We start from the raw sequence: 6,195 nt of genomic DNA on the forward strand, positions 1-6,195 counted from the left end.
ACCAATCGGTGGATTCGTAAGCATCGGGATTTTCTCACTTCTCATGAGATTCGATTGAAGACTATAACGCTAGAACGATATGTAGCCAACCGTGCAAACACAAGATTTGTCACATTCTTCCTGCTGAATGCGAGGTTACTATTGTCCATCAGGCTTAAGTTTATCAGCAGCATGGTTTTGATGGATGGGTATGTCGAAGAGCAAAAAAGGAGTTTCAGGTGGGCAAAAGCGCTTCTGAACGTGCCGGGCTTCTATTTACAACATATTGTGGTCATAATCCAGTAAATTTTACGATCCAGGATGTTCATTCTATGGACCTGACCGATCCATTTGACTGTGACTGCCGAAAACAGTGCTGGAGTTAGATGTTGTTGCCATTTTCAATCTGTTTTTTTGTAAACCTGATGAACAATTAACCCTCGTGCTTTTGTACAGTTTGTAAGCTGGAGTTAGATGTTCCTGCCCTTTTCAACTCGGCTGTGACTGTCATATTTTCTTTGAAACAAGGCGAATGGCTTGCCATTCGTTTAATTTAGAGTGAAATATTGTAACAAATCCCAACCAAGGGAAATAACATCACTCTCGCCGGCTGCTTGTGCTCACTGTGCATTACAGAAGCCAAGTGATTAGCCCCCACCAGCACCCACAAACTTATTTCGAACTAGCACATCAAATGGGTTGTAAATTTTCATAGGAAAGGCTGCATGACCGTGACAGGTTTGGATTCTGACATTTGGGACCCGCGAGGAAATAGCCTATCCAAGGTGGTGTCGACTTACAAGCCAGACAACAAACGATTCTGCCTACCAGCCGTTGGATTGACATCCAACATCTGTCGTGTATCTTCTATCTCTTGTCTTCTTCTTCCCCCAGCCGCCCAAACCAAACCACCCCGTCGGCTCCGCCTGCTCCCGCCTCCCATGGCTGGCTGCACCTCCGCCGCCCTACTGTACGTACCCTTCAACGTTGGCCAGTCCCTCCCTCTATTCCCCCACACGTCCTGTTATTCTCCGATGACGTCAGCCCCAACACGCACCCGCGCCCGAACCAGTCAACCCTCGTACTCCCCTCCGCCTGCGACTGGACCGGCGCATCTTCAACGGTCCTGTTCGTTCCGTCCGAGGCCTCGCCGTCGTCCTCCGCCTTGCGGCCTTGGTTCGCTCGCCATGCGCGGTGCGCCGCCCTCTTGCGTTGTCAACGTCGTCAACAACCGAGAGGAACAAGGAGATGACTGTACGTGGAGAGGATAGGGACCCACCAGCGTCATGGCAGTACGCAAGCAAGTGCCTCTATAGTACAAGCCCAAAAATATGGTTCCTCCTAATGGTTGGACATCTGGGGCTCACGCCATTGTCAACGTAGTCAATAAACAAGAGAATTACACTACGAGCGGCTGACACCAGGGACCCAGCAAGTCGCGCAGTTTTTTTTAGGAACAAGCTGTTGTTATTTATACAAGTTTTAGCGACGGATCAGGGTAACAACGGGGCTGTGCGGGGGCTGTGGCCCGTCTAGCCAGGGTTTTATTTATGTTTACCACATCATGAGCCCAGTTGTGTTTTTTTCTTGTTGAAAATGGCTAGCCCAGTTCTATTTTTTTAAAGAAATACCCAAACAAGGCCTACTTGCTTTATCGGCCTTGCTGGGCTGCAAATCTTTCAAGACGAGGAGAGTTTCATTCGGTTTGCCCAGAAATGGGTTGTACATTTTTAAAGCACATCAAACCGGGAATTAGTTTCAATTTTTTTCATTACAAGATCTTAAATTCCATTGATTTTTATGCGTGGAAAATTATTTGGATTTTATATTTATATAAATTATTTTTCAAAACTGTTTGAATGTGAATCGATATTTCTGGATTAAAAACAGTTGACCGCATCGAAATATGCAAAATTTCGTATACTTTTTAACCGTGGCCACAATATGGGGTGTAATGCTAACAAAAAGAAGATGGGCTCCAAAAAATTCTTAAGAATTAGCAAATGGGCTGTACATTATTAGAAATAATGGCAGATGGGATGTATGTTGTTTTCCACAGATTTGAGGCTGACTTGTGCGCCTACTATAGGTTGACGCGTATGCTTTCATAAAAAAAAGGTTGACGCACACGCAACGCCCTGTCAACTTAGTCAACACACGAGAGCAGTGACTGTTGGATGTCCATCCAACGGCTGTCGTGCTTCTTCAATCTCTGCTCTTCATGCTCCAGCCGCTCAAACAAGCGCCGGCGGGACTGCCTGCTCCCTCCTCCCGCGGCCGGCTATGCTCCCGCGCAGGCCTCACGGCCCCACCGTACTCCCATCGCTGGCCTAGCCATCCCTCTACTCACCCACACATGTTGTTATTCTCTGGCGACGGTAGACGAGTATTCCCTGGCTCCGTGTTGTTCCCTTCCTAGGCCTCGCTGTCGTCCACCGCCCTGGTGCTCTCGGCGCGGCCTGGTCAACGTGGTCAATGAACGATATCCATCGGAAGTGGACTGTATGTGGAGAGGCTGACAGCTGGGTCCACGGCCGCACGCAAGGAAATGCCTCCTTATTACGCGCAAAATAATGATTCCTCCACCTGACAGCTAGGACCCACAGGAAGGGCCTCTGTATTTCGTGAAAAAAACGTTCCCCTGCTGACAGGTCGGACCCACCAGCTATATCTTCGTACGCAAGGAAGTGCCTCCTTATTACTCCCAAAAAAATGAATACCCCCTGCTAGCTGGGACCCACCATATTGTTGGGCTGACTTGTGGGCCTACTAAGTTGACGGGGACGGAGGGCTTTGTCAACTTAGTCAATACTCCAGTGACCGTATGATGCCCATCCAACGGCCATAGTGCTTCTTCAACCTCTGGTCTTCTTGCTCCAGCCGCCCAAAGCAGCGCCGGTCGTGCCGCCTGCTCCTGCCTCCCGTAGCCGGATGTGCTACTGCGGAGGCCTCACCGCCCCCATACTACTCCCACCACTGGCCAGGCCATCCCTCCACTCACCCACACCCCCTGTTATTCTGCGGCGATGGCAGCCTCACACCGCAGCCGAACCAGTGAACGCTCGTACTCCTCTCCGCGTGGGCATCCACTGCCGCGTCTTGCCCGGCTCCGCGTCGTCCCCTTCCTAGGCCTCGCCGTCGTCCACCGCCGTGGTGCTCTCGGCGCGGCGTGGTCAATGTGGTCAACGACCGACTTCCATCGGAAGAGTACTGTACGTGGAGAGGCTGACAGCTGGGTCAACGGCAGCCACAAGGAAGTGCGTCCTTATTACGCGGAAAATAATTATTCCTCCACCTGACAGCGGGGACCCACCGGACGGGCCACCAATATTTTGTGAAAAAAATTGTTTCCCCCTGACTGCTGGGACCCACCGGACGGGCCACCGTATTTTGCAAAAAAAACGTTCCCCCCGCTGTCAGCTCGGACCCACCAGAAGTGCCTCCTTATTACGCACAAAAAAGTGAATACTCCCCCGGCTAGCTGGGACCCGGCTAGCTGGGACCCACCTTGGTGGGAGGCTGACTTGTGGGCCTACTAAGTTGACGGGGACGAAGGGCTTTGTCAACTTAGTCAATATGAACGATACTAGCTCCAGTGACCGTACGATGTCCATCCAACGGCCATAGTGCTTCTTCAACCTCTGGTCTTCTTGCTCCAGCCGCCCAAAGCAACGCCGGTCGTGCCGCATGCTCCTGCCTCCCGTGGCCGGCTGTGCTGCCGCCGAGGCCTCACCGCCCCCTACTATTCCCACCGCTGGCCAGGCCCTGCGGCGACGGCAGCCTCACACCGCAGCCGAACCAGTGAACCCTCATACTCCTCTCCGCGCGGGCTTCCACTGCCGCGTCTTCCCCGGCTCCGCGTCGTCCCCTTCCTAGGCCTTGCTGTCGTCCACCGCCGTGGTGCTCTCCGCGCGGCGTGGTCAACGTGGTCAAGGAACGACTTCCATCGGAAGAGTACTGTACGTGGAGAGGCTGATAGCTGGGTCCACGGCCACAGCCCAGTTTTTTCTGATTTGCTAAGTAAGTCGCTTTGTTAGGCCTGTTGGGCTGCAAATCTTTCAAGACGAGGAGAGCTTTCATTCGGCTGGCCGAGAAAACGGCCCATCAGTAATGAGAAATGAGCTGTACATTTTTAAAACACATCAAACCGGCAATTAGTTTCAAATATCTTTTTTTTCATTTCAAGATTTTAAATTACATTAATTTTTATGCATGGAGAATTTGTTGGATTTTATATTGATATACATTTATTTTTAAAATCAGTTTGAATGTGAGTCGAAATTTCGGGATTAAAAATAGTTCGGACCGCACCGAAATATGCAAAATTTCGTATAATTTTTTAACCGTGGCCACAATATGGGCTGTAATGCTAACAAAAAGAATATGGGCTCCAAAAAAAACCTTAAGAATTAGCAAATGGGCTGTAAATTATTAGAAATAATGGCAGATGGGATGTATACTGTTTTCCACAGAATTGAGGCTTTCCTAAAAAAAATGTTGACGCACAAGCACTGACTGTTAGATGTCCATCCAACGGCCGTTGTGCTTCTTCAATCTCTGCTCTTCCTGCTCCAGCCGCTCAAACAAGCGCCGGCGGGACAGCCTGCTCCCTCTCCCCGCGGCCGGCTGTGCTGCCGCGCAGGCCTCACTGCCCCACCGTACTCCCATCGCTGGCCTAGCCATCCCTCTACTCACCCACACCTACTGTTATTCTCCGGCGACGGCAGACGAACCAGTAAACCCTCGTATAGTCGTACTCCCCTCCGCGTGGGAAACAAGTGTCGAGTCTTCCCTTCCTCCGTGTCGTCCCCTTCCTAGGCCTCGCCGTCGTCCACCGCCGTGGTGCTCTCGGCGCGGCGTGGTCAACGACCGACTTCCATCGGAAGAGTACTGTGCGTGGAGACGCTGACAGCTGGGTCCACGGCCGCAGCAAGGAAGTGCCTCCTTATTACGCGCAAAATAATTATTCATCCACCTGACAGCGGGGATCCACCGGACGGGCCATCGTATTTCGCAAAAAAAATGTTTCCCCCCTGACTGCTGGGACCCACCAGCGACACCTTCGCACGCAAGGAAGTGCGTCCGGGCAAAAAAACAAAACGATTCGCCCCCCCCCCCCCCGACTACTGGGACCCACCAGCTACATCTTCGCACGCAAGCAAGTGCCTGACAGTCGGGACCCACCTGGTCGAAGCGTACGTAGCGTTGTCATTCTGGTCGCGAACGTGTACGTACATATATACTGGTGGATGTAGAGGCGTGCACGTGTCGTAGTAGAGGCGCGCACGTAGCATGTACACATACGTACAGCGGCCAGGGTGCAAGATAGAAAATACGGCCACGTATGTGTACATACGGGCGGGGTCTCGAACGCCTACAAGCGCATACGTACGGCGAGGGCTCGTTGACATGGCTGGGTCGGAACGGAGAAACAGCGTCGTCGTCGTGTTCCTGGGGAGGCAACGGAATGCGTCGTGTTCATGGGGAGGCAACGGAATGCGTCGTGTTCATCGAGAGGCAACGGAACGCGTGGGAGCCAACCGGCTGGGTCGGAACGGAATGCGTGGTCGTGTTCATCGGGAGGGCTTGGACGGAACAGGCGATGGAAATGAGGCCTGGCGTACCGCAGAACGGAGGAAACGGCCTTGTGTTCGACCGGCCACGTTCGAAACGGGATCCTGTTCATCGGGAGGGGTCTGGCGTACCGCAAAAAGGACGAAACGGACCTCCTACGGTCGAAACGGGGGTCCTGTTGATCAGGAGGGGTGTGGCGTACTGCAAAATGGACGAAACAGACCTCCTACGGTCGAAACGGGGGTCCTGTTGATCGGGAGGGGTGTGGCGTACCGCAAAACGGACGAAACGGACCTCCTACGGTCGAAACGGGGGTCATGTTCATCAGGAGGGGTGTGGCGTACCACAAAACGGGACTCCACGGGATACTATTCATCTCCACCGTCAACCTCCTCCAGCGTCCACGGGCTACCGTCGACCTCCTCCAGCCTCCACGGGCTCCTGTTCATCCAGCCTCCACCGCGCGCTACTCCACCGGCTCCTGTTCAACCACCCCTCCACGGGCACCCCTGCACCGTCTACTGTTCATCCAGCCCTCCACACCACGGGGTCCTGTTCAACCACCCCTCCACGGGCACCCCTCCACCGTCTACTGTTCATCCAGCCCTCCACACCATGGGGTCCTGTTCATCCAGAGGCAAC

Source organism: Aegilops tauschii, chromosome 3 (assembly GCF_002575655.3).
Source record: "Aegilops tauschii subsp. strangulata cultivar AL8/78 chromosome 3, Aet v6.0, whole genome shotgun sequence".
NCBI classification, from domain to species: domain Eukaryota; kingdom Viridiplantae; phylum Streptophyta; class Magnoliopsida; order Poales; family Poaceae; genus Aegilops; species Aegilops tauschii.